Raw genomic sequence first — 27,285 nt, forward strand, 5'->3', positions numbered from 1 at the left:
CGCCTGATGGAACCGGATAGGTTCCAGACGGAACTTGGGCCACCTACTGTGGACCTGACCCGCCCCCGAGTGGAGGACCTGGTAGACGCATGGAATAGTGCGACTACCGGGGCCCTAGACCGGGTGGCGCCTTTGCGGCCTCTCTTGCGGCGACGAACCACCCTGGCACCTTGGTTTACCGAGGAGCTAAGGGTGATGAAACGCCACAAGAGACGCCTAGAGAGTCGTTGGAGATCCTCCCGTTCCGAATTTGACCGAGCACAGGTACGAGCATATTTGAAGACGTACCTTGTGGCATTAAGAGCGGCCAAACGTCAACATTGTGCCGCTCTTATTGCGTCTGCAGATAACCGCCCTGCTGCCCTGTTTCGGGTGACCCGTTCCCTCTTGTTTGAGAGACCACGGGAAGCCCCATTACAGGGCAGAGCAGAGGAGTTTGGGAATTATCTACAGGATAAAGTCGCTCAAATCCGGATGGGATGGACCCCTTTCAGTGATTCAGTAGAGACGCCCGTTGCGAGTCTTGAGGGACCGCTTTGGGAGGAGTTCGACTCGGTTACCATCGAGGATTTGGACAGGTTGCGTGGACGTCTGCGACCTACCACATGTTTATTGGACCCGTGTCCCTCCTGGCTTGTACTGGCATCCTGGGAGGTTACGCGCGACTGGCTCCTGGGCCTGGTGAACGCCTCGCTGGGTGAGGGTTCTCTACCGGCCGCCTTGAAAGAGGCGGTGGTGAGGCCCCTGCTCAAGAAGCCTTCCCTGGACCCAACGGACCTAGTCAATTATCGTCCAGTCTCCAACCTTCCTTTTTTAGCGAAGGTTGTAGAGAGTGTGGTAGCACAGCAGTTCCCACGTCACCTGGAGGAAAATGATTATCTAGACCCGCGCCAGTCCGGCTTCCGACCCGGGCACAGCACAGAGACGGCCTTGGTCGCATTGGTTGATGATCTCTGGAGGGCCAGAGATAGGGGTTGTTCCTCTATCCTGGTCCTATTAGATCTCTCGGCGGCGTTCGATACCATCGACCATGGTATCCTGTTGCACCGGCTAGAGGGGCTGGGAGTCAGGGGCACCGTCTTACGGTGGTTTGGCTCCTACCTCTCTGATCGGACGCAACGTGTGTTGACAGGGGAGCAGAGTTCGACCCGGAGGCCACTCACATGTGGAGTGCCACAGGGATCGGTACTCTCGCCTCTCCTGTTCAACACATATATGAAACCGCTGGGCGAGATCATCCGTGGTTTTGGGGTGGGATATCATCTGTATGCTGATGATACTCAGCTATACATTTCCACCCCGAACCACCCCAATGAGGCCGTCGAAATGATGTCCCGGTGTCTGGAGGCCGTACGGGTCTGGATGGATGGCAACCGACTAAAACTCAACCCTTCCAAGACGGAGTGGCTGTGGCTTCCGGCCTCCCGGTTCAACCAGGTGTTTCCATCTCTGGCCATCGGGGGCGTCCAACTAGCCCCCATGGAACAGGTGCGCAATTTGGGCGTCCTCCTGGATGCCCGGCTGTCCATGGATAACCATGTAACAGCCGTGGCAAGGGGGGCGTTCCATCAGGTCCGCCTGATGCGCCAATTGCGCCCCTTATTGGACCGGGATGCCCTACGCACAGTCACCCATGCGCTAGTGACGTCTCGCCTGGATTACTGCAATGCTCTCTACATGGGGCTTCCCTTGAGATGCACTCGGAGACTACAGTTGGTCCAGAACGCGGCCGCGCGGGTGATTATGGGGAGGACTAGGTACTCCCCTGTAACACCTCTCCTGCGCGAGCTGCACTGGCTTCCTGTGGTCTACCGAGTGCGTTTCAAGGTTTTGATTATGATCTTTAAAGCGCTTCATGGCACAGGGCCTAGTTATATGCAGGATCGCATCCTGCCCCACACATCCCTACGACCAATTCGCTCACACAGAGAGGGACTTCTCCGGGTGCCGTCCGCCAAACAGTGCCGGGGGGCGACACCCAGGAGCAGAGCCTTCTCTGTGGTGGGCCCAGCCCTGTGGAATGACCTCCCCCGTGACATCAGGATTACTTCCGATCTCCGCTCCTTCCGTGTACAGCTGAAGACCCACCTCTTTCAATTATCTGGCCTGGCTCAATCGTAATTATTCTTATTCCTCCTAACTGTTTTTAAATTGTATTTTAAACGTTAAATCTTAATTTTATATCGGGTTTTTACAATTGGGGTATTTTAATGCGGGTCTTTTAACTGTCTATATGATGTAAATTGTTTACCTCCTCCGAGTCCGTGTTTGTGTATCTGTATGTATGTTCTGTATGTACGCCTATGTGTTTTATATATTTTCTGTGTTTTATATGCCCCATTGTACGCCGCCCCGAGTCCTACTTGGAAAGGGAGCGGCTAATAAATTCAAACTTATTATTATTATTATTACCCGCTTCAATACTTTAATTGCTATGCTTTTTTGAACTTGCCTCCCATATTCCTCTGTTGGATCTTTGTCTCTGTTTGTATCTATTTTTTGGCTGTTCAATCTAGGTCTTTCTCCCATCTCTACTCTCTTCCACTGCCTAGTTACCAAAATTTCTGCCCAGGCCCCGGTCACCCTTTCAAAAATATCTTTCTGTACCTTCAATTCTCTTTTCAACTCTCTTAATATATTTCCCCCCTGATTTAATTCATCAGTCTCCTGCCATTTTGAAAGGATGCTACCACGCCTTTACCATAATCAGTTAATAACCATATTTGATTAGATTATTTGGGAAAACTGGAACAGGACACCAGACAATACTTTTGCCTATGTTGCACAAAATTCATGCATTGGAATCAAGGAAGTAAAAATAATGTGGATGGTTGAGATACTGGATATTTAGGGAGGGAGATCAATTTTTCCATTAGTGATTTTTTCCAGCGCCATTGCCACTTTATGGAAATATTTAAATCTTTTCCTGTTTTCCAGGATGTGGCTATTACAGTACTGTAGCTCTCTAACTGGAACCTAATATGAAAACAATTGGTTCTTTGTATTTCAAGGTGTTGAAAAATTGGATTAGCAAAACGAAACAAAAAAACAAACCAGGAGGTCTATATCAGGGGTGTCCAAACTTGGGAACTTTAAGACTTGTGGACTTCAACTCCCAGAATTCCCCAGCCAGCAGAGCTGGGAGTTGAAGTCCACAAGTCTTAAAGTTGCCAAGTTTGGACACCCCTGGTCGATATGAATATTGTATATGCCGTTGATATAGTTTACTTGGACTTCAGTAAGGCTTTTGATAAGGTAGACCATAACCTACTACTAGATAAAGTAGAAGAATGTGGGTTAGACAGCATCACCACCAGATGGATTGGTAACTGGCTGACCAACCGCACTCAACGTGTAGTTCTCAATGGAACTGCATCTACATGGAGGGAAGTATGCAGTGGAGTACCCCAAGGCTCTGTTTTAGGCCCAGGACTCTTCAACATCTTCATCAATGATTTGGATGAGGGAATAAATGGGGAACTCATCAAATTTGCAGATGATACCAAGCTGGCAGGAATAGCCAACACTCCAGAAGATAGGCTTAAGATACAGAAGGATCTTGACAAACTTGAACATTGGGCACTATCTAATAAAATGAAATTCAATGGTGAAAAGAGTAAGGTTCTACATTTAGGCAACAAAAACGGAATGCACAGGTACAGTATAGGTGATACCATACTCAGTAGTAGTAACTGTGAAAGGGATCTTGGAGTCCTAGTGGACAACCATTTAAATATGAGCCAGCAGTGTGCAGCAGCTGCCAAAAAAGCCAACACAGTTCTAGGCTGCATCAACAGAGGGATAGAATCAAGATCACGTGAAGTGTTAATACCACTTTATAAAGCCTTGGTAAGGCCACACTTGGAATACTGCATTCAGTTCTGGTCGCCACGATGTAAAAAAGATGTGGAGACTCTAGAAAGAGTGCAGAGAAGAGCAACAAAGATGATTAGGGGACTGGAGACTAAAACATATGAAGAACGGTTGCAGGAACTGGGTATGTTTAGCTTAAGAGAAAGAAGGACTAGGGGAGACATGATAGCATTATTCCAATATCTCAGAGGTTGCCACAAAGAAGAGGGAGTCAAACTATTCTCCAAAGCACCTGAGGGTAGAACAAGAAGCAATGGGTGGAAACTAATCAAGGAGAGAAGCAATTTAGAACTGAGGAGGAATTTCCTGACAGTGAGAACAATTAATCAGTGGAACAGCTTGCCTCCAGAAGTTGTGAATGCCCCAACACTGGAAGTCTTTAAGAAGATGTTGGATAGCTATTTGTCTGAAACGGTATAGGGTTTCCTGCCTAGGCAGGGGGTTGGACTAGAAGACCTCCAAGGTCCCTTCCAACTCTACTATTGTATTGTATTGTATATAGAATTATTTTCCAGGCTTTGACTCTGTTTTTCAATCTTGGCAACTTTAAGATGTGTGGATTTTAACTGCCAGAATTCCCCAGGCAAAATGCTGGAATTGAAGTTTGTACATGCAGCCTGGGGAATTCTGGGAGTTGAAGTCCACACATGTTGGATGAGGGATTCTGGGAGTTGAAGTCCACACATACTGACTGAGGAATTCTGGGAGTTGAAAGCCATGGTTTTAAAGTTGTCAAGGTTGAGAAACACTGGCCTGGCAGCTATCCCCCAAAAAAGCCTTCACAACTTTGTAAAACTTTAACCAAGTTGGGGCCTGGTGATAGAGAAAGAAGCAGGAACTGAGAAGACAAGCTTGTAGTTGAATCTAGAAAACCCTACTTGGGTTGCAAATTCTTGTATGGCTCTAGAAAGCTCAGTTCCTGGGGCAGATTTCTGCAGTCTTCCTTTCAATGGGCATTGTCTTGATTTTGGAAGGAAAAGGGTTTTTTAAAGTCCTAAATTATAGGGAGCAGCAGCAGCATTGCGGGTTACAAGATCTGTCTGTCTATCTGTCTGCTTCTCCATCCATCCATTATCTATCCATCTATCCATCCATCCATCCTCCTATCATCTATCTATCTATCTATCTATCTATCTATCTATCTATCTATCTATCTATCATCTATCTATCTATCATCTATCTATCTATCTATCTATCTATCTATCTATCTATCTATCTATCTATTTCTTTCTATCTATCTATCTATCTATCTATCTATCTATCTATCTATCTATCTATCTATCTATCTATCTATCCATCCATCCATCCATCCATCCATCCATCCATCCATCCATCCATCCATCCATTTATCTGTCTGTCTGTCCGTCTGTCCGTCCATCCGCCTCCTGAAGCCTCTGGAGGGAGAAAAACGGCCCAATGGGCAATCTGGAAGTCTGCTCCTGAACTTCCGGTTTGCGTGTTAGGACATTTTTTGCCCTCCCCAGGCTCCCAGGCTCCTCTGGAGCCTGGGAGGGCGAAAAACGGACCTACCAGGCCCCCCGGAAGTCGGAAAATGGGCCTCTGGGGGTGGGCGGAGGAGGCCGTTTTTGCCCTCCCCAGGCTGCAAGAAAGCTGTGCGTGCATTCGCAGGGGGCATTAAATTATGGGGGTGAACATGCAAGCGTGTAGAGTCGCACGTGTGTATGTTTGGCACCCGAGATGAAAAAGATTTGCCATCACTATCCTATGGCATGTTTTTCACTTAAGAAATAAACATCCTCTTCAGTTGCTTGTCCAGAGTTTGTCTGTTTATGGAACTTTCCCCTGCTGTTTACTGAAGAAGAAGAAAACACCTCCGAATAACAGCTGGAAGGCCAAACAGGTTCAACTTACAGAGTTCTACTCCGAGCAGAGAAAAACTCTTTTCCAGCTGATCAGGGATCCTGTTTCTCCTTCAGGGGAAGAGATCCCGGAAGCTAATTTCAAAATCTTAGAAAGAATTTTCTTGCTCAAAACTGGACAAGCAGGTGGATCGAGCCACTTCCAGCTCCAACTTTCGGCTGAGTAATAGGGATGCAGTCACCCATTTTTTCCCCCTTCCTCAAGTCCTCCCGAATGCTTTCTTTTAAAAAGTTTTTATTATTTTATTTATACAATCATATTGTCTTTGCAGCACATTTTACATCTTTTATATATCCATTGTGCTTCCTTGATCAATACGTATATACAATACAATACAATAGCAGAGTTGGAAGGGACCTTGGAGGTCTTCTAGTCCAACCCCCTGCCTAGGTAGGAAACCTTATACCGTTTCAGACAAATGGCTATCCAACATCTTCTTAAAGACTTCCAGTGTTGGGGCATTCACAACTTCTGGAGGCAACTTCTGTTCCACTGATTAATAGTTCTAACTGTCAGGAAATTCCTCCTCAGTTGTAAGTGGCTTCTCTCCTTGATTAGTTTCCACCCATTGCTTCTTGTTCTACCCTCAGGTGCCTTGGAGAATAGCTTGACTCCCTCTTTGTGGCAACCCCTGAGATATTGGAAGACTGCTATCATGTCTCCCCTAGTCCTTCTTTCTATTAAACTAGACATCCCCAGTTCCTGCAACCGTTCTTCATATGTTTTAGTCTCCAGTCCCCTAATCCTCTTCTTGCTCTTCTCTGCACTCTTTCTAGGGTCTCCACATCTTTTCTACATCGTGGCGGCCAAAACTGAATGCAGGACTCCAAGTGTGGCCTTACCAAGGCATTATAAAGTGGCATTAACCCTTCACGTGATCTTGATTATATCCCTCTGTTGATGCAGCCTAGAACTGTGTTGGCTTTTTTGTTAGCTGCTGCACACGGCTGGCTCCTATTTAAATGGTTGTCCACTAGGACTCCAAGATCTCTCTCACAGTTACTACTACTGAGCCAGGTGCCACCTATACTGTACCTGTGCACTTCGTTTCATATATCTTATATAACTACATCCCTAGCTATATCCATATTTTATACCTCTCGTTTTGTACATACCACATACATTTGATCCTCTCATATTTCTTATTTCATCTGCAATCTATCTTGTATCTTCCCCTTTATTGATTCTGAGGTTTTGTAGTTTCTTGATCTTTCTTCTTCTCTTTGTTACTATCCTGTTGTTTTTTCCCCCCTCTAGCCAATTATACCATAAGTCCCATACTAAGTAGTACTCTGATTCCTCTTTGTCTTTTAGCTCTTTTGTGAGCTTGTCCCATTTCGGCTCACTCCAGTACTTTTTTTTTTTTTTAATCACGTTTTCTTCTGTTGGTGCAAGTTTGTTTTTCCAATTCTGTGCATATGAGATTCTTGCTGCCATGGTCATATGTAGAATCAGATATTTGATTTTCTTCTCATCCTTCCCCTTAATTATTCCTAAGAACAATAGTTCCGGTTTTAGTTCTATTTGATGTGCAGTAATCTCTTCAAGCCAATCTTTTATTTTTGTGCAATATTTTTTTGCGACCTCCCGAATGCTTAAACAGGCGGGCATTTGCATAGAGATAAAATTATCCTGCTGAAGGTTAAGGGGGAACTGTGTGATTTGCTGACTTCGGGTTGGCTTTGTCCAAGCCAATTGTTCTGACCCATTCCTTCCTTAAAAAGCAAGAAGCAGAGTCTTGCTCCCGACAAAACCTCTTTTATTTAGACGACTTTAGCATTCCTTTCGTTCACAGTCAGCAAGGCTTAGCAAAGACTCTTTCAAAGGAACATTTATCCACACGCACCTTATCTCGTTTAGGAGCGCTGCCAGATAACGACCGTGTTTCCCCCCAAATAAGACAGGGTCTTATTTTCTTTTGACCCCCCTCCCCCGCCAAAAAAAATATGGCCTGGGCTTTATTATCGGGGGGGGGGGGTTGTTATTGAAGAAGGCAGGATGAGAAGTCATAGTTGGAAGCTTAGCAAAGAGAGACCTAACCTAGAATTAAGAAGAAATGTCCTTTCGGTGAGAACAGTGAATCAACGGAAAAGTTTGCCTCCCAAAGTTGTACGTGCTCCATTGCGGGAGGTTTTCAATTATATTTTTAATTTTATTTAGTTTGTCAAACATGTACAAGGTGACAGGTATAAGTATAAACATGGACATGGACAAGGGGAATAGGTACAAATAAATGGGGACAGTAGGGCAGGGACGGAAGGCACGCTCCCTTTACGGACCTCTTAAGAAAGGGGTGAGGTCCACAGTAGAAAGTTTAAGGTTGGAGCTGTGGGGGTTTGAGGATGTAACAACGGAGTCAGGTAGAGCATTCCAGGTGTTGACGGCTTGGGAACCATTGACTGGATAACCCTTCAATTACAGACCATACAACTGGGATGGTATCTCCTGTTCATAAAGGGGGAGTAGAAGACTTTTGAGGTCTATTCCAACCAGAGGTGCGTTCCACATAATTTTTCCTCCGGTTTGCCATGCGCCAAAACTGTGAGGGTGCGCACACGCATGCTTGTTTCACTCACTTGCGCGCCTTCCACACATGCGTGCGGTGTTCTGCGCATTGGCTTTGCTCGCGCATGCGGCTTGCATGCATGCACATGGCTTAGAAAACGTGGCTAAATAGGACAGCATAGCGCTGGGACAGTCCGATTCTCCCGAACTGGTCTAAGCCGGCTGAAGACTACTACTGATTCCAACTCTATTATTCTATATTCTATGTACAATACAATACAATACAATACAATACAATAGCAGAGTTGGAAGGGACCTTGGAGGTCTTCTAGTCCAACCCCCTGCCTAGGCAGGAAACCCTATACCGTTTCAGACAAATGGCTATCCAACATCTTCTTAAAGACTTCCAGTGTTGGGGCATTCACAACTTCCGGAGGCAATTTCTGTTCCACTGATGAATTGTTCTCACTGTCAGGAAATTTCTCCTTAGTTCTAAGTTGCTTCTCTCCTTGATTAGTTTCCACCCATTGCTTCTTGTTCTGCCCTCAGGTGCCCTGGAGGATAGCTTGACTCCCTCTTCTTTGTGGCAACCCCTGAGATATTGGAAGACTGCTATCATGTCTCCCCTAGTCCTTCTTTCTATTAAACTAGACATACCCAGTTCCTGCAACCGTTCTTCGTATGTTTTAGCCTCCAGTCCCTTAATCATCTTTGTTGCTCTTCTCTGCACTCTTTCTAGAGTCTCCACATCTTTTCTACATCGTGGAGACTAGAACTGAATGCAAGATTCCAAGTGGGGCCTTACCAAGGCATTATAAAATGGTATTAACCCTTCATGTGATCTTGATTCTCTCCCTGTGTTGATGCAGCCTAGGACTGTGTTGGCTTTTTTGGCAGCTGCTGCACACGGCTGGCTCCTATTTAAATGGTTGTCCACTAGGACTCCAAGATCCCTTTCACAGTTACTACTATTGAGCCAGGTGCCACCTATACTGTACCTGTGCATTCCGTTTTTCTTGCCTAAATGTAGAACCTGACTCTTTTCACCCTTGAATTTCATTTTATTAAATGTCCAAAGATCCTCTTTGGTTCAGGTAGGTGGATGGGGGGGGGGGGCAGCAGCATCTCTTGTGGGGCCATTATGTTGCCATGCGCCAGGCCTGCCAGGGAGGCTGCAGCTGCTGAGGTCTGGCAGGCAAAGGGCTTTGTCAGTTGCTTCCTGTTTGCTCATGCAAATTCCCCAGGTGTTCCTGGGCAAGTCGGAGCATGGGCTGGGTGGAAAACTCCTTTAGCACATGTGCCTTAGCGGCTGCTGGCTTCCTGCTCAGTTTGCAGCATGGAAATATTCCTTCTGCCACAAGGGGCAAGACCCGAAAGTGGGAGGGAGGGAGGGGAAAGGGGAAAAGGGAAGAGACAATGGATGGATGATGGATGGAAGGAAGGAAGGAGGAAGGAAGGAGAGACCTGATCCAGAGGGAGGGAGGGAGGGAAAAGGGAAAAGACAATGGATGGATGATGGATGGATAGATGGATGGATGGATGGATGGATGGATGGGAGGGAGGGGGAGGGAGGGGAAGAGGGAGGGAAGGAAGGAGAGACCTGACCCAGAGGAAGAGAGGGAAGGAGGGAAAAGGGAAGAGACAATGGATGGATGGATGGATGGATGGATGGAAGGGAGAGAGGGAGGGGAAGAGGTAGGAAGGGAAGGAAGGAAAGAGAGACCTGACTCAGAGGGAGGGAGGGAGGGAAAAGGGAAGAGACAATGGATGGATAATGGATGGATGGATGGAAGGGAGGGAGGGGAAGAGGGAGGGAGGGAGGGAAAGAAGGAAGGAAGGAGATACCTGACCCAGAGGGAGGGAGGGAAAAGGGAAGACAATGGATGGATGGATGAATGGAAGGGAGAGAGGGAGGGGAAGAGGGAGGGAGGGAAGGAAGTAAGGAAGGAGAGACCTGACCCAGAGGGAGGGAGGGAGGGAGGGAAAAGGGAAGAGTCAATGGATGGATAAGGGATGGATGGATGGAAGAGACAATGGATGGAGGGAGGGGAAGAGGGAGGGAGGGAGGGAGGGAGGGAGGGAGGGAGGGAGGGAAGGGAGGGAGGAGAGACCTGACCCAGAGGAAGGGAGGGAGGGAGGGAGGGAAAAGGGAAGAGGCAATGAATGGATGATGATGGATGGATGCAGTGGTGAGTTGCAGAAGGTTGCAGAAGTTAGAACAGCGCAAAGCAAGCTCCAGGGAGAATTGGTTAATCAGCCTTGCAGTGTCCAGGGGTGAATGCTAAATCCGCCTCTTTTAACCCAGCACTCCAGATGTCTTGGGGCAAAAAATATCTAAATTTCCAAAGCACATCTGGCGGGCTCCATCTTGGGGAACCTGTAAGACCCCGTGCATTCATACATATGACTGGTTTAATTCAACATCTGGTCACTTAAAAGGTCTCACCACACACATGTGGTGGTGGTGATGGTGTAAGTCCCCAGACAGCCGCTTTTTATGACAGATAGTCCTCGACTTATGACTGTTGCTTAGCGACCATTCAAAGGCAGGATGAACCTCTAGAGAAAGAGGGAAGGGAGAAGGAGAGAGGGTAGGAAGGGGAAGAGGAAGAGTAGGAGTAGGTTAGAGATAAGGGAAGAAGGAAGGGGAAGGAGAGGAGGAAGGAAGAAAGGTAAGGAGGAAGGGAGAGAAAGAAGGAGAGAGGGTAGGAAGAGGAAGAGTAGGAGTAGGGGAGAGATAAGGAAGAAGGAAGGGGAAGGAGAGGAGGAAGGAAGAAAGGTAAGGAGGAAGGGAGAGAAAGAAGGAGAGAGGGTAGGAAGAGGAAGAGTAGGAGTAGGGGAGAGATAAGGAAGAAGGAAGGGGAAGGAGAGGAGGAAGGAGAGGAGGAAGGAAGAAAGGTAAGGAGGAAGGGAGAGAAAGAGAAGGAGAGAGGGTAGGAAGGGGAAGAGGAAGAGTAGGAGTAGGGGAGACATAAGGGAAGAAGGAAGGGGAAGGAGAGGAGGAAGGAAGCAGAGAAGGGAGGAAGGGAGAAAAGAAAGGGAAAAGAAGGTGGTGATACAACAGGCGGAAGGGACAGTAAACAAAGCAACCCAAATGGTATGTTATAACCCTGTAAATGGAGTGACAAATGTATAAGAACGACAAATGTAAAAAAAGAATAATAACGATGTGAATGTATACCTATAATTGTATATAGAGAACAAAAAATAAAAAAAAAAACTTTTCAGGAAAAAAAAGGCACAATTGTTATGATACGGATTCAAAGTTCCGACATCTGGCTTCCTGCAGTCATGTGAGCACATTTTGGGCGCTCAGCAGCTGGCCCATCGCAGCCTGGTGTGCTTCTGCTAAAGAAACCAGTGGAAGAGGAATGTCTAGGCCAAATGGGGGGTTCTGGGAGTTGGAGTCCACATTGCAGAGGCTGCACACCCCTGCCGTCAACCATCCCAAGCAACATCCAACAACTGGGCAGCCGGCGGGCATTCCTGGGGCATGCCAGTGCCTTTAGAAAAGACTCTGGGGATAAACGGAGCCTTTGCACGTGATGGCTGCTTTTATTTCTTTTTAAGAAGAAATTGGACAGCTGTTTGTCTGGTAGGGTCTCCTGCCTGAGCAAATGGGTTGGACTAGAAGACCTCCAAGGTCCCTTCCAACTCTGTTCTCTGTTTTTGCACTGCAGAATAGGTCTATAACTCTAAAGGAAGCCCAAGAAGGCTTATACACAAAGCATTGCAGGGGGTTGGACTAGAAGACCTCCAAGGATCCCTTCCAACTCCAATTATTCTGTTCTTTCCAGTCTCTGCCATGGGAGGCAGGAGGCAGGTGGCTGCAATTTTAATCCGGGAGCCAGAAGGCAGCAGGGCAGAGCCCGCTGGGCAGCCGGCAAATTCACAATCCATCTGTTGATTTCTCATCTCAAAGCCTTACGGTAGCCTGGAAACCGAGCCGTGGAAATCGGATCTCGGCCCCCCAGGGAACGGATTTCCTTTGCAACCGGGAAAAAAGTAGAATTTTCTTCTCAAACGAATGCAAAGAGGAGACGCCAAGAAAATGAAGTTTTAGTTCTCTCTCTCTCTCTCTCTCTCTCTCTCTCTCTCTCTCTCTCTCCCTCCCTCCCTCCCTCCCTCTCCCCCCCTCTCTCCCTCCCTTCATCTCCCCCTCCCTCCCTCTCCCTCTCTCCCTCCCTCTCTCTCTCCCTCCCTCCCTCTCCCTCCCTCTCTCTCTCCCTCTCCCCCTCCCTCTCCCCCCCTCTCTCCCCCTCCCTCTCTCTCCCCCTCTCCCTCTCTCTCCCCCTCTCCCTCCCCCTCTCCCTCCCCTCTCTCCCTCTCCCCCCTCTCCCTCTCTCCCCCTCCCTCTCTCTCTCCCCCTCTCCCTCCCTCTCTCTCTCTCTCTGGCTTGGATGAGTCTTTCTATCACCCACTGTCTCCTTCTTAGCATCCGTTGGCCCAGGATGCAGCCAGGGTGATTTCATTGCTTTTCACAGGTAGTCCTCGACTTACGACTATAATGGAGCTACCGCATGGGATTCACTTAGGTTTACCACCGGTTTGCAACGCTTGTGTCATGTGGCCTTCCGTGCATGCACTTTACGCATACATGCACGCAGCGTCGAAAACGAGGCTACATAGGACATTTTGGAGTTGGGGCGGGTGGGTGGCTTAGTTCGCCGCTACCGGTTCGGCTGAATTGGTCAAAACCGGCTGAATACAACCTCTGAATGGAGCCCAGAGTAGCTAAGAGGCAGTTGTGAATTCTGCCGCCTCCTCCTCCTCCTCTCTGCACACCCCACTCCCTTCTAGCACTGATGATGTTACCTAGTTGGCTAATGAAACATCTGCAAGAAAACCACTAAGCTCCAAGTACACCGATCCTTCATTTTAACCCTGAGCTATATTCTTTGATCGGCTTCTTTCTTTTCATACATGGGAGTTATTCCAGATGCTATTTTATTTCCAGATCTATTTCCAAAAACGAGGGGAGGTCAAGCTATTCTCCAAAGCACCTGAAGGCAGGAGACGAAGCAAAGGATGGAAATTAATCAGACAGAATTAAGGAGAAATCTCTTGACAGTTAGAACAATTAATTAGGGGAACGACTTGCCTCCAGAAGTTATGGATGTCCAGCACAGAAAGTTTTTAAGAAGATTGGATAGGCATTTGAATGAAATGGTATAGTTTTCTGCCTGAGCAGGGGTTTGGACTAGAAGACCTCCAAGGTCCCTTCCAACTATGTCATTCTGTTAAGCAGAGGCCCTATGCCAGGGGTGGGCAACTATGGCACCTTTTTAAACTGTGGATTTCAACTCCCAGAATTCCCGAGCCAGCATTTTCTTCTTGAAAACCTCCAGTGTTGGAGCATTCACAACTTCTAGTGGCAATTTGTTCCACTGGTAAATTGTTCCCACTCTCAGGAAATTCGCAGGGGTGAAATGCTACTGGGTCTGACCGGATCGGTAGGAAAAAAAATGCAAAAAACTTTAAGGTTCGCCCAAAGCACTAGTAAAAAAAATTTTTTTAAGGTGGGGGGAGGTTCCATGACAGACAGCTATATTGCGTGATGATTGAAAGCATTTTATTCCACTTTCTAAAGATTTTTTTTTACTACCAGTTCTAGCGAATGGGTAATAAAAAGTACTTTAAAAAGTGGAGGGGGGGAGTTGCTGCGTTTGTGCGGCACAACTGATTCTCCTGCAACCTTTTTTTTACATTTTTTAAAGCAATACAATACAATAGCAGAGTTGGGAGGGACCTTGGAGGTCTTCTAGTCCAACCCCCTGCCTAGGCAGGAAACCCTATACCGTTTCAGACAAATGGCTATCCAACATCTTCTTAAAGACTTCCAGTGTTGGGGCATTCACAACTTCTGGAGGCAACTTCTGTTCCACTGATTCATTGTTCTCACTGTCAGGAAATTTCTCCTTAGTTCTAAGTTGCTTCTCTCCTTGATTAGTTTCCACCCATTGCTTCTTGATCTGCCCTCAGGTGCCTTGGAGAATAGCTTGACTCCCTCTTCTTTGTGGCAACCCCTGAGATATTGGAAGACTGCTATCGTGTCTCCCCTAGTCCTTCTTTTCATTAAACTAGACATACCCAGTTCCTGCAACCGTTCTTCATATGTTTTAGTCTCCAGTCCCCTAATCCTCTTTGTTGCTCTTCTCTGCACTCTTTCTAGAGTCTCCACATCTTTTCTACATCGTGGTGACCAGAACTGAATGCCGTATTCCAAGTGTGGCCTTACCAAGGCCTTATAAAGTGGTATTAACACTTCACGTGATCTTGATTCTATCCCTCTGTTGATGCAGCCTAGAACTGTGTTGGGTTTTTTGGCAGCTGCTGCACACGGCTGTCTCCTATTTAAATGGTTGTCTACTAGGACTCCAAGATCCCTCTCCCAGTTACTACTATTGAACAAGGTACCACCTATACTGTACCTGTGCATTCCGTTTTTCTTGCCTAAATGTAGAACCTGACTCTTTTCACCATTGAATTTCATTTTATTGGATAGTGCCCAATGTTCAAGTTTGTCAAGATCCTTCTGTTTCTTAAGCCTATCTTCTGGATGGAAACTGACCAAGGAGAGATTCAATCTAGAAATAAGGAGCAATTTTCTGACCGTGAGAACAATCAACCCAGGGAAGAGAAGTTGCTTTCAGAAGTTGTGGGAGCTTCATCACTGGAGGCTTTCAAGAAGAGACTGGGCTGCCACTGGTCAGAAATGGCATAAGGCCGTAATGGGGGACCTATGGCATGCGTGCCAGAAGTGGCACACAGAGCTCTGTCTGTGGGCATGTGTTCCATCGCCAGGTGCTTTTCTGATTTCCGGCCAGCTGGCTGGTTCACGGGTGCCAGAGAATGGAAAACGGCCTGAAAATGGCCCAAAAACCAGGCCATTTTCCAAGCTATTTTCTGTGCCTTTTTCAGGTCGTTTTTTGGTGCTAGAAAATGGCCGGAAAAAGGCCAGAAAAGTGACCAAAAACCTTCGGGTTTTCAGCACTCTGGTGCACGCACATTCATGCGCGTTCTGATTTGGACACTTGGAACCGAAAAGATTCACCATTACTGGTCTCCTGCTTGAGCGAGGGGTTGGACTAGATGACCTACAAGGTCCCTTCCAACTCAGTGAATCTGTGAAATCACGGAAGAAAGCATCCCGAGGAAGGAAAGTCCTTGTGCTGGATTCTAGCCTTCCTGACTTCGGAGCTTCGCACCTGCCTGATATGCACAGAAGTCAGAAACCGGGCTAAACTGCGCTTCAAACTGGGAGTTTCTCATTCGGGCACAGCTGGTCCTCCTTGCAGCTCTTCCCATGCCCGGAAAGCCGCCTGCGCCTGGCTCGATCACGTCCTGATGCACTCTTTCCAAGCTGCCGAAAGTTGGTTTCGTCCGAAACAGAAGCTTCTTGTGTCCAGAGAACAAGGGTGGCTGTGTGTGGCAAGAAAAAGGCGTGGCCGCATACACACACCCGGGTGTGCAGGTATGCGCCTGCATGCTTGGGGCTGGGCCGCTCCCTCCAGGGACATTTCCTTGGGGCTGACTCAAAGGTGCTGGGAGTGGCATTGCCAAGGCAATGGGCTGGGGCCCCGCCCGGCCTTTCTTTCTTTGCTCTTCCACCCGCGTGTGCAAATCGTCCTCTCTTTCCACAGCTAAAAGTGCAGAGGAGGAAGTTTTCCCACTCTCTTCCTTCGCACCATTGTTGCCTGGCTCCTGAACAACACAAGGGCATGCTTCTAACTGTGGTTTGTCTGCTTTTCATTGCACTCTTTGTGTTTTGGATTGCAAAAAAACACTGTGTGGATTAGGGGTGTCCAACTGCTGTGGCCCGCCAGAGGCAGACTCAGATAGTGAGGAGGTTGGGGAGGAAGATGGGCCAGTCCTGGAGTCTGGGGAAGGCTCTGAGGAGGGCTCTGTGTCGGAGGCAGAGATGGGGCCAGGGCCGTCTGACAGTTATCAGCTGCCTTCAGAGTCAGAGATCAGTGAGGCAGAAGAACAGCTGGAGCCTGTTCCTGATGTGCGCATTCACAGAGCTTCCAGGAGAAGGGAACAGTTAAGGAACAAGGGACGACTTGGGAGTAAGGCCACAGGTGGATGATGAATGGCCCCTCCCATGAGAAATAAAAGAGGGGCGAAAGGGGAGTGGAGTTTGCAGGAGACAATTTGTTCCTTTGTTTCAGGAGTGTGAAGATCTGTCTGTGAATCTCAGAGACTCTGTGCCCAGTTTTTGCATGCACAGCACCTTATTTGGACAATATTTACATGGCAGCTTTCCAAGCTAGATAAGGTCTGTGGTCATAAATATTCCTTTGAAAGACTGTTTGCCAGGCCTTGCTGAAGGAGAATGAGAGGAATTTACATTCCTTTAATAAAGGGAGTTTGGTTGAGACCAGGACTCTGCCTTGGGCTTTTGGGGGAAGCCTAAGTCAGAAGACGGTATTCCTAACAGCTGCAGTGATTCCCTTAACAACTGTGGCAAGCAAGGTCATAACTTCACAACCGAGCAAGTGCGCCATCCACATTCTTAGCAAGTGACCTGGATAAGGTCCTTGGCCTGAAGACACTAATGCCAATCAAGTCAGCTTACTGTCCTCAGCAGTTTGCAAGTACTATTAGCCTCCTCCTTCCCACCACCAAGAGAGCATGCCAACTAGCTTATTTCAATTCGGTACAGAGCCAGAAGGGACCTTCGAGGTCTTCTAGTCCCACCCTCTACCAAGGCAAGAGAAGCTACACCATTCCAGACAAGTGGTTGCCCAGTCTCTTCTTAAAAAAATATTGAGATGTGGAGACTCTGGAAAGAGTGCAGAGAAGAGCAACAAAGAGGATTAGGGGACTGGAGACTAAAACATATGAAGAACGGTTGCAGGAACTGGGTATGTCTAGTTTAAGAGAAAGAAGGACCAGGGGAGACATGATAGCAGTCTTCCAATATCTCAGGGGTTGCCACAAAGAAGAGGGAGTCAAACTGTTCTCCAAAGCACCTGAGGGCAGGACAAGAAGCAATGGGTGGAAACTAATCAAGGAGAGAAGCCACTTAGAACTAAGGAGAAATTTCCTGACAGTGAGAACAATGAATTAATGGAACAGAAGTTGCCTCCAGAAGTTGTGAGAGCTTCATCCCTGGAAGCTTTTCAAGAAGAGACTGAACTGCCATTGGTCAGAAATGGTGTAGGGTCTCCAGCTTGGGCGGGGGGTTGGACTAGATGACCTACAAGGTCCCTTCCAACCCTGCTATTCTGTTATTCAGCTCTGGATTGTACAAAATCCAGTAACCCCCACCTTGTGGAAGCTGTAATTTGCAAAGAGCAGGCTTCCCAAACCTTTTCCTACATTACACAAAATCTCTTTCCAGAAATGTTCTTTTTACCGTTGATCAGAGAGACCTTAGTTCAAGGTCCCTATTGTGACTGGGTAAGAGGTTTGTTGTCGGTTAAAAACCGTCTGTGATGCAGCAGCTACAATCTCTGGAGGGAAGCCGTTCCACTGGTTTATTGTTTTCAGGAAATTCCTCCTCAGTCCCAGGTTGTTTCTCTCATTGATTCGTTTCTATCCATTTCCTTCCTTCCCTCCATCCCTCCCAGAATCATGGGAGTGCAAGGGACTCAGAGATCTTCTAGTCCAACCCCCTGCTCAAGCAGGAGACCCCCATACCATCTCAAACAAGTGGCCAATCTCTCCTTTAAAACCTCCAGGGATGGAGTGCCCACATCGTCTTGTGGCAAGCAGTTCCACTGGTTAATTGTTGTAAACTTTTAGTAAGTCGCTCCTTAATTCCAGGTTGCTTCCAGTGGTGACATTCTTTTTTTTTTTTTACTACCGGTTCTTTGGGCGTGGCTTGGTGGGTGGGTGGGTGGCTTGGTGGGCGTGGCTTGGTGGGCATGGCAGGGGCAGAATATTGCAAAATCTCCATTCCCACGCTACTCTGGGGCCAGCCAGAGGTGGCATTTGCCGGTTCTCCAAACTACTCAAAATTTTCGCTACCGGTTCTCCAGAACCTGTCAGAAGCTGCTAGATTTCACCCCTGGTTCCTTCTCTCCTTGATTAGTTTCCATCCATTGCTTCTTCTACCTGCCTTCAGGTTCTTTGGAGAATAGTAGCTTGACTCCCTCTTCTTTGGGGCAGCCCCTCAAAGATTGGACCACTGCTATCAAGTTACCCTTAGTCCTTGTTTCTCGATAAATACAATGCAATACAATAGCAGAGTTGGAAGGGACCTTGGAGGTCTTCTAGTCCAACCCCCTGCCTAGGCACGAAACCCTATACCGTTCCAGACAAATGGCTATCCAACATCTTCTTAACGACTTCCAGCATTGGGGCATTCACAACTTCTGGAGGCAACTTCTGTTCCACTGATTAATTGTTCTCACTGTCAGGAAGTTTCTCCTCAGTTCTAGGTTGCTTCTCTCCTTGATTAGTTTCCACCCATTGCTTCTTGTTCTACACTCAGGTGCCTTGGAGAATAGTTTGATTCCTTCTTTGGGGCGTCCCCTGAGATATTGGAAGGTTGGTATCCTGTCTCCCCTGGTCCTTCTTTTCATTAAACTAGCCATGCCCAGTTCCTGCAGCCGTTCTTCATAGGTTTTAGTCCCCTAATCCTCTTTCTTGCTCTTCTCTCCACTCTTTCCAGAGTCTCCACATCTTTTCTAGATCGTGGTGACCAAAACTGAATGCAGTATTCCAAGTGTGGCCTTACCAAGGCCTTATAAAGTGGTATTAACCCTTCACGTGATCTTGATTCTCTCCCTCTGTTGATGCAGCCTAGAACTGTGTTGGCTTTTTTGGCAGCTGCTGCACACGGCTGGATCCTATTTAAATGGTTGTCCACTAGAACTCCAAGATCCCTCTCACAGTTACTACTATTGAGCCAGGTGCCACCTATACTGTACCTGTGCATTCCGTTTCTCTTGCCTAAATGTAGAACCTGACTCTTTTCACCCTTGAATTTCATTCTAGCCCAAGGAGTCTGGATTAGCCCTATCCACACTCCTCTGTCAAGAGAAACTGGCTTTTGATGGAGACCCTCCCCCTCCTCCATGAGCAATGGGGAGCCGAGCCGAGAAAAGAGCCTCAGTCACCCACCCTTCCAGGATCCCGGGAGCTGAGCCCTTTACGTGTGCAGCCTGAAGGCAGCCAAGCTCAGGCTAAAAGCTATTTAATCAGCATAAGCTCAGAGGTTGGCAGTCAAATAATGACCTTGAGATGTATCGCCTGGATCTCGGCCAGACCGCATCCCCTCCCTCTTTGGTCTCCTGTACCACGATACCATTTTAATCTCTCCAGCTCTGCCCACCAACTGCAAACAAAAAACAAAAAAAAACACAACCCCCAAAACCCGACACTAACTTTGGAGAAGAATGCATGGGTACAAATGATAGCGGTTTGTATTTTTCCCGCCAGCTGCACGCTTTGCAGAATTACAGGAAGTCCTCGCCTTACGGCCACCGCGGAGTCCAAAAATGTCTGTGGCTAATGCAGTGGTGGGTTCCGGATCCCGTTCCAACCGGGACGTGCGCAGTGCGAGCATGCGTCTTAGCGCCTCCATGAGCCTCCGCGATGCCCCAGTTGATCAGCGGTGCATCGCGCTGGCGCTGTATTGCCCTGTGCGGAAGTGCTGAAGACTTAAAAGAACGATAAGGAGCTCGGGCATGTGGGTGGGCCCTCCAGAGCACCGTACTGGAACGGTATCCGGTGCTCCGGGCAGGCTCCGGTACGCCTGTACCGGGTCGTACCGCCTGCAACCCACCACTGGGCTAATGGGACATTTCTTGAGAGAACTTTGCTAAATTTTGCGACCTTTCTCGCCGCAGCTGTGGGACACCCACCCTCTTTTAAAGCTTGGTCCTGCCTGAAGATTGGAGCAAGGGAATAACCTATGCTGAGAATTTCTGCCTTGTTTGTATTTCATGGAATGGGTGAGGGTGTTGGGGCCCACCAGCGGACAGAGGAGCTGGCAGCAGATTCGGACAGTGAGGAGGTTGGGGAGGAAGATGGGCCAGTCCTGGAGTGTAGGGGAGGTTCTGAGGAGGGCTCTGTGTCGGAGGCAGAGAGGGGGCCAGAGCCATCCGACAGTTATCAGCTGCCTTTGGAGTCATAAATCTGTGAGGCAGAAGAACAGCTGGAGCCTGTTCCCAGTGTGCGCATGCGCAGAGCTGCCAGACGAAGGGAAGAGCTAAAGAACAGGGGTTGACTTGGGAGTAAGGCCACAGGTGGATGATGAGTGGCCTCTCCCAGAGGAAATAAAAGAGGAGCGAAAGGGGAGTGGAGTTTGCAGGAGACCATCAGTTCGCTTCATTGGTTCCTGACTCTCCGAGACTCCTTGCTTCTTGACAAGGAGTTTGCTTCATGCTCCCAGGAAGCCTCCGTCAGAACAGAGGGTTGGATTTGAGGACATCAAGAAAGTCAATGGATATAAAAAACATCACCAGGGGCGTTGACCACCCAGCTGTCGGTGCCATCTTGACTTTTTTGACTTCCTTTTGTGCAAACTCACCCTGCTGCTCCTTCTTGCTGTGTTCCAACCTTTCCAAGTGAGGCTTTTATGTAGTGGTTAAGGTGCTGGCCTAGAAAGCAGGAGACCGAGAGTTCTCGTCCTGCCTTAGGCATAAAATCCAATTGTGTGACTTTGGGCCAATCGCCAGGAGACAGTGAGTTCTAGTTACCCCTTAGGCAGGAAAGCTGACGGAGTGATATTGGGTCAATCACCAGGAGACGGTGAATTCTAGTCCCATCTCAGGCATGAAAGCAAGCCGGCTGACTTTGGGCCAATCCCCAAAGTCACCCAGTTCTAATCCCAGCTTAGGCACGAAAGCCAACTGGGTGACTTTGGGCCAGTTACCAAGAGAAGGTGAGTTCTAATCCCGCCTTAAGCAGGAAAGCCGGCTGGGTGACTTTGGGCCAATCCCCAGAAGACTCTGAGTTCTAGTCCTGCATTAGGCATGAAGGCATGTTTTAGAGAAAACAGGCGGAGTATTCGATATTTGGCGCAAATAATAAAGCTGGGATAAAAATCAGGTAAACAAACCAAATCAAAATAAATTGTCCCAGTTCTCCACCTTGCTGTGGTCTTTAAAAGATCTCCCTCCACCAAGGTCCTTTGGCCGGTGTAGACACAGGTCCGTGAGGTCAGCGGGCAGGACCGAGCGTGCCTAAAGGGAGTCTTGGCAAACACGGTTTCTTCCCCTCCACCCCAAGTGTCGGAGCGACCCAGCGTGGCCATTTGAGCCCATGATCAGAGACCACAGCAAGGCCCTTTTCGAAGCCGGCTCCTGCGCCCGGATACAGAAGCCAATCGCGCTGTTCCCATCAAGTTGCCGTAACGATCCCGGGCAGGCAGGCAGGCTTGGCAAGCAGCCCAGGCCCTCGACGCCCACACCGTCTGTCTTGCTTGCCGGTTGCAGATGATCAATATTGTGCTTCTCCTTGCGAATGTGGCGCATTGCAGGTTTCGGCTGGTGGAGAAGGAACGGGATGAGTCTGAACAGGCTGGGGAAAAGGCAGCTCTGGCAGGAAGACGGATTTGTGGGCTTAAGTGTTGTGTGTGTTATCGACGGACTCATATCCCATTCGGAGCAGGGGTGTCAAACTCGATTTCCTTGAGAGTCGCATCTGAGTTGTGTTTGACCTCGGGGGGAGGGGGGAATGGTGTGGGTGTTACCAGAGTGGGCATGGCCCCACTCGATGTCACTCATGTCGGGGGCGCCTGTGGGGGCCCAAGCCCTCCGCTAGACAAATCGGGCTGCTGAACTCCATTTTCGGCTGTGCAGGTCTCCTGCAAGCCTCTGCCAGCGAAAACGGAGCTGTGGGAGGGGCAGTGGGGTTCAGCCGGTTCGTACCAGTTTGGAAGAACCAATTGTTGCAAGGAGCGGGTGGCCCCGCCTACCCCACCCGCCTCCAAAGAGTTTCCGCGCGGCCCATCCCTCATGCCAGGTAAGTGCAGGGCCCGCACGGAGGCTATGGGAGGGCACAAAACGGGCATCCTGGAAGTGCGGAAATGGGCCCATTTCTGACTTCGGGAGGCTGGGGGAGGTCGTTTTCGCCCTCCTGGAGGCTCAGGGAAAGCCTCCGGAGCCTGGGGAGGGCGAAACCACCCCCCTGTGGTGCAGGAGGCAGAGTAGGCCACACCCACCATGGCCACGCCCACCCAGCAACAGGGCAGAGAACCGGTTGCTAACATTTTTCAGTCCCACCCCTGCACATGACCTCAGGGATGCTACAACGGTCGTAAGTCTGTAAAACGGTCATCCGTCCCTTTTTTCAACGGCGTTACAACTTTGAACGGTCACTAAATGAAGTCTTGTAAGTGGGGCACTACTTGTATAGCTAAAGACAAAGCGGCAGCCGCAATTGTGCTGGGTTTTCAATCGCACGGTTGTGGCTGCCTTTTAGTGGGATATTAGGTATGTTCGTCTCCTTACTTATAAAAATAAAATAAAAGCGGGATATAAATCAAGGAATAAAAACCTTCTCAGCCTCTTTGCTGCCACCCGGTGGTGGGACAGAGTTCAGCAACCCACATTTGATGGAATCCTTTTAGTGGACATGTCATATTGTACAGGCAGTCCTCGGCTTACAACAGTTCATTTAGTGACCGTTTTGACGTTACAACGGCGCTGGAAAAAGTGACTTGTGACCGTTCTTCACGCTTACAACCGATGCAGCATCTCCAATGGTCACGTGATCAAACATCAGACGCTCGGCAACTGGTTTGTATTTATGACGCGTCCTGGAATCCACTTTCGCGACATTCTGACGAGCAAAATCAATTGGAGAAGCCAGATTATTTAACAACTGGACCACCAAACACTTGACAGCTGCAGGGATCCATTTAACAACCGGACCCAGAATGGTCGCCAAATGGGGCAAAATTCACTTCACAGACACGTCTCACTTAACAACAGAAATGTGGGGGCTCGATTGCGGTCGTAAGTCGAGGCGTACCTGTAATCTGGCCTATCGGTCTCCTGGAAACGCAGCACCTTCAAAGAGCTGCTTGTGACCTGCAAAGCAACTCTGACAGCGCCACCTGCTACCCAGCGCATTCAGACAGACCTGTATAATTTTATAATTTTAGCATCCTTTGCCCCCCCCCGGTGAATTACATGCTAGAGCACGCATGACCGTCCCCACAGTGAGGCCCAGACCCACCCTCTCTTTGACTCCTCCCTTCCCCGAGAATCCCCCTGGCTCTAAACGGGAGGGAGGGATTAATTTTCCCAAGGGGGCTCCATGAGAAACTGGCACTTGTGCACGGCCAAACCAACGGAGCTATGAAGGTGCATAGGCACGCACACAGGGTAGGCACATATTGGGGATGTCTAGCTTAAGAGAAAGAAGGACCAGGGGAGACATGATAGCAGTCTTCCAATATCTCAGGGGTTGCCACAAAGAAGAAGGAGTCAAACTATTCTCCAAGGCACCTGAGGGTAGAACAAGAAGCAATGGGTGGAAACTAATCAAGTAGAGAAGCAACTTAGAACTTAGGAGAAATTTCCTGACAATGAGAACAATTAATCAGTGGAACAGAAATTGCCTCCAGAAGTTTCCCCAACACTGGAAGTCTTTAAGAAGATGTTGGATAGCCATTTGTCTAAAATGGTATAGGGTTTCCTGCCTAGGCAGGGGGTTAGACTAGAAGACCTCCAAGGTCCCTTCCAACTCTACTATTGTATTGTATTGTATAGCTAAATTGAAAGGGAAAACATGCAGCCAGCCATGCTGGGCTTGAGAAAGCGAACGCCGCTCAGTGTACTGAGAAAGGAATCTTGGTGAGTCTCCTGCTTGAGCAGGGGGTTGGACTAGAAGACCTCCAAGGTCCCTTTTCCCTGTTCTACTTTTAATTATAAGTGTACTGAGCCTGCAGGGTACCAGTTGCAACGGGATTCGGAATCCACTCTGGTCTGCTTTTGACACAGGGTGCCTTTATAACCTCATGGCATGAGGCTGGCGCATGCACTCTGCCATGTGTTATGCCCAGGAATCAAGCGGTTGAGAGCCGGCCGGTGACAGATCCCGGCAATCTGATTACAATCTGGGATCCATCCAGGTCAGGACCTGTTTTTCCTGCCTGGGGCTCAAGCTTAAGAGCAGGACCAGCCCTGCGATAATTAAGCCACGGTGAATGTTGAGTGTAAAAATTCACCTCGCTGTGCGCTCTCCCACCGCCGGGGCTGTGAAACCTGGCATTATCGTTAATTATCGCGCCAGCTCTGCCTTCCAGAAGGTCGCCATCACTTGGGCTGCTTCCTATCGGGGACAGCAGTGGGCATCACATTTAGAAAGGGCAAAGCGTGTCTGGTACGAAGGGACGGCTGGCGTCTGTATCCTTAGCCAAGCACTTAAGCTCTGTCTCTCTCTCTCTCCCTCTCCCCCGATCGGCTTACCCCTGGGAGGGAGCTGGCACCTTGCACCGGCCCCTGCCAAGATGCCACCATCCGCCCCTAGGGAAACACAGCTGTCGGGGTCCGTCCTGCCGGTGACTGGGCAGGAAGGGAGGTTTGGCATGGAAGGAGGTTGCAGGCTAAAGAAATAGGGGCATTTGTAGGGCTGGCTCAGATTTCGGCCAGAACCCCAGATAACAACCCTGGGGTTCCAAAGGCAGCATTCACACGACTTGGGGTTTTTTTTTGGGGGGGGGGGGGGGGCTGAATCTGGGCAAATGTGTGGATGAGACCAGTGTGCCAACATATTTGTGTTTGTGTGTGGGTTGTTGTTTTGCATTGTTGACCCATCAGTAATAACATTTGGGGGAGGGGGAGGATGAACCCACAGAGAAGATGGAAACACGGCATCCCTGAAAACGCCTTCCTGTCAGTTAGACTGGAGCTGAGAGGGACCTTAGAGGTCTTCTAGTCCAACCCCCTGCTCAAGCAGGAGACTCATGAGGGCAAACCAATGGCACATGTGCCAGAGGTGGCCGCAGAGCCCTCTGTGTGGACACCCACAGATGCTCCTTCTGATTTCCAGCATGCACATGAGCACCGGCCAGGGGTTCTTGGTGGGTGCCGGAGCACTGGAAAACAGCCGAAAAACAGCCCCAAATGGCCCTCAAAACTGCCTGAAAATTGTCCAAAAACAGCCAAAAAACAGGTAAGCGCTTGCTGGCCTTTGGGTTTCCCACACTCTGGTGCGCACACATGTACATTCCGGCTTGGGCACTCAGAGGTTTGCCATCACGGCCCTATAACATTTCAGATGAATGATTGTCCAATCTCTTCTTAAAAACTTCCCGTGTTGAAGCATCCGCAACTTCTAGTGGCAAGCAGTTCCACTGGCTAATTGTCCTCACTGTCAGGAAATTCCTCCTTAGTTCTAAGTTGCTTCTCTCCTTGATTAGTTTCCACCCATTGCTTCTTATACAATATAATACAATAGCAGAGTTGGAAGGGACCTTGGAGGTCTTCTAGTCCAACCCCCTGCCTAGGCAGGAAACCCTATACCGTTTCAGACAGATGGCTATCCAACATCTTCTTAAAGACTTCCAGTGTTGGGGCATTCACAACTTCTGGAGGCAATTTCTGTTCCACTGATTCATTGTTCTAACTGTCAGGAAATTTCTCCTCAGTTCTAAGTTGCTTCTCTCCTTGATTAGTTTCCACCCATTGCTTCTTGTTCTACCCTCAGGTGCTTTGGAAAATAACTACCCCGGCCTTAATTATTTGACATCAGGGTAAATTATATCAATAATTCCCTTTGCCTCCCTTTCCTGAGGCCACGCCCCTTTTGCGAGGCAGGTAAAAAGGGGCGTGGCTTTGAGTGGGCGAGCATGGCACGGCCGCCATTTTGATTCCTTTGGGGAAGGGCCTGCAATATCCATACGAAGAATCTGAGAATGTGGGGAATCTCGGGAAATATCTGCCTTGGTGCCCCACTTGCACTGCTGGCCCAGCCGGCCGCAATTCCTGGAAAAGATGTCCTTGCAAGCGGCTTGGCAATACAGTAGTCCTCAACATACGACCACAATGGAGGTCAACGTATCTGTGGCTAAGCAAGACAGCTGTTGAGTGAGATTGCCCCCATTTTACGAACTTGCCTGCCACTGTTGTTAAACGAACCGCTGCGGTTGTTAAGATAGCAGCGCGGTTGTTAAGTGAATATGGCTTCCCCGTGTTGACTTTGCTTGTCAGAAGGTTGCAAAAGGGGATCATGTGACCGTCGTAAGTATGAGTCAGTTGCCGAGCGTCTGAATTATGATCACGCGATGCCTGCAATAGTTGTGTGAAAAACGGTTTGGACTCACTTTTTTCAGTGCCGTAACTTCGAACGGTCACTAAACGAGCTACTGTAAGTCAAGGACAATCTGTAGACATGGGAAACACCTAAAAATTTGGAAGATCTCTCTACCTACAGAGCTGCACACGGGCCCCTCCCCTTAGCCAATCAGCCTTGGCAGAATCTGAACTGAGCTCCCCAGAGACCTTGTCAATTCCTGTTTTTCTTTCCACTTCTGGCCTCCAAACTTTAAGACTTGTGGGCTTCAACTCCCAGGACAGACAAACAATTGTTTGGCATGGTATAAGGCAGGGATGGCTAAGCTTTTTGTCGTGGCGTGCCGACAGGGGCGCATATGCACCAGAGGCAGGTTGCTCCCAGTTCGGCCTCGATCGGGTGAACCGGAAGTGGCGTGGCGGTGGCTGGAAGCTCCGCCCACCCACCAGGATGCTTTTGCACCTGCGCGGAAATGTTGTGCACAAGCGCAAGCATCAGTGAACGGGATTTGCAAACCTCTGATGCTCACCTGCACCCTTAATGCAATGCGCACATGACACCCCCTGTGTCTCGACCCCTACGCTTGCATGCACAACTCCCCTGTGCTCCCCCCATATGTGTAACCCTTCCCCTCCCCCCGCGCCCCATTTTGGGCCTAGTAGGTCTACCGGCAGCCTCCTGGGACCATAAATGAGCCCGGGGGTGTGTGTGCTGCACACCCTTGTGCCCCAGCCCACCCCAAGTCTCCCACATGCGCCCCTCCCTACGCGCATGCATGGCAGAGACCCAAAAACCAGCTGGTCATCGGGAGGCGTGCGTGCATGCGCT

The sequence above is a fragment of the Natrix helvetica genome (assembly GCF_964273705.1).
Source record: "Natrix helvetica genome assembly, chromosome: 5".
Taxonomy (NCBI): Eukaryota; Metazoa; Chordata; class Lepidosauria; order Squamata; family Natricidae; genus Natrix; species Natrix helvetica.